This window comes from Amphimedon queenslandica, unplaced genomic scaffold (genome assembly GCF_000090795.2).
Source record: "Amphimedon queenslandica unplaced genomic scaffold, v1.1 AMPQUscaffold_4663_Cont23359, whole genome shotgun sequence".
Taxonomy (NCBI): domain Eukaryota; kingdom Metazoa; phylum Porifera; class Demospongiae; order Haplosclerida; family Niphatidae; genus Amphimedon; species Amphimedon queenslandica.
Window position 1 is genome coordinate 1 of NW_003555026.1, and position 1559 is coordinate 1559.

The 1559-nt window shown below is 32.8% G+C and overlaps 1 long non-coding RNA gene across 1 annotated transcript; it reads right to left on the bottom strand.

The window, feature by feature from the left end:
* On the bottom strand, positions 1 to 727 carry LOC109592587 (uncharacterized). The gene is made up of 3 exons (XR_002190432.1): positions 444 to 727; positions 128 to 273; positions 1 to 82 (listed from the first exon to the last, which is right to left on the bottom strand). It is a non-coding gene; the product is annotated as an uncharacterized LOC109592587 (long non-coding RNA).
* Between the last annotated feature and the right edge of the window lie 832 nt (positions 728 to 1559).

Genomic DNA, 1559 nt, shown 5'->3' on the forward strand with positions numbered 1-1559 from the left:
CATTATTTTGTAAGAGATTTTCAATAAAAATGTCATATTCACCAGTGAAATCAAATAATTCTCTTAAAGGAGCATCAGGAAACTATAAAAGAATGATATCACTGTTAATATATCAGTGTTATCTTACATTAGAAGATACATATCCAAGTACAGATATAGCCCTAGGCAAGGGACCAGTGTTAATGACAGTGAAATCAAAATCAATGTTGATATCAACAGAATCATTGATCACGATTTCTGTAACATTATCCATTTTGTTAGTCCTATCATTAACTAAAATAAAGAATTATTATAATTATGAACCATTTTAATTCAAAAATAGTGTAACTCAGTCCATGACCAAAAGGAAAGACAGGGTCCCCAGTATAAAACCTAGCTGTACATACGACTGGGTGGTTTCCTCATTGACATGAGCCGATAAGCAGCTGTATTAATGTACTCACCTGGATATGGTAGGAGGGACCAAGAAGAGTTGAAAAGAAGTATAATCAGTTAATGTAAAGAGATGCTTCCTCATACAAATGTTAACATTAGAGGTAGTCTTCCTGATTGATTCATTTCTCCATAAAGTATTACCCAACCCAAAAAATAGCATCAGCTAAATCCTAGAAAAATAAATGAATAAACATTTATCATCATAATGCATACAGTATGTCCTCCTATAGGCTATTTTTTAGAATTTTGGGTTTTTTTCTTAAGATGGCCTTAACTTGAAAAATTGAAGTCGGAATCACCTCAAACTTTCTACACAGCATAAGAACATCAATATGTATCAGAAAATGTAATAAAAATTTGTAGTGATTTTGGAGCCATTTTTTGAAATAAAACTATGGACTGCCTTGGGTATTTTTTAAACTTGGGGCGTTTTCTTAAAATGGCTGTAACTTGAAAAATTGAAGTCGGAATCACCTCAAACTTTCTACACAGCATAAGAACATCAATATGTATCAGAAAATGTAATAAAAATTTGTAGTGATTTTGGAGCCATTTTTTGAAATAAAACCATGGACTATAGCCTTGGGTATTTTTCAAATTTGGGGCGTTTTCTTAAAATGGCTGTAACTTGAAAAATTGAAGTCGGAATCACCTCAAACTTTCTACACAGCATAAGAACATCAATATGTATCAGAAAATGTAATTAAAAATTTGGGGTGATTTCGGAGCCATTTCTTGGGAAAAACCATGGACTATATAGCCTTGGGTATTTTTCAGATTTTGACGTTTTCTTAAAATCGCTGTAACTTGAAAAATTGAAGTCAGAATCACCTCAAACTTTCTATGCAGCATAAGAACATCAATATGCTTTTTTAATTAACCAAAATGGTGGAATGAGGTAAGTTGGACTGGCAGTGATAGAGAGAGGACAACCCTTTTCTTATTGTTCAAGCTATTTGAAAAGTTGTGGATCTGTACATGGATATTTGGAGTAGAATGGTGTAAAAATTATCCTTGTAGTATTGACCAAAGACCATGATACCTCTGCTTAACTAGATTGACAGGAGATGATGAAAAAAGGTGGCTGAACAAAATGGCTGACTTGCAAATTTTTGACTTTCCTC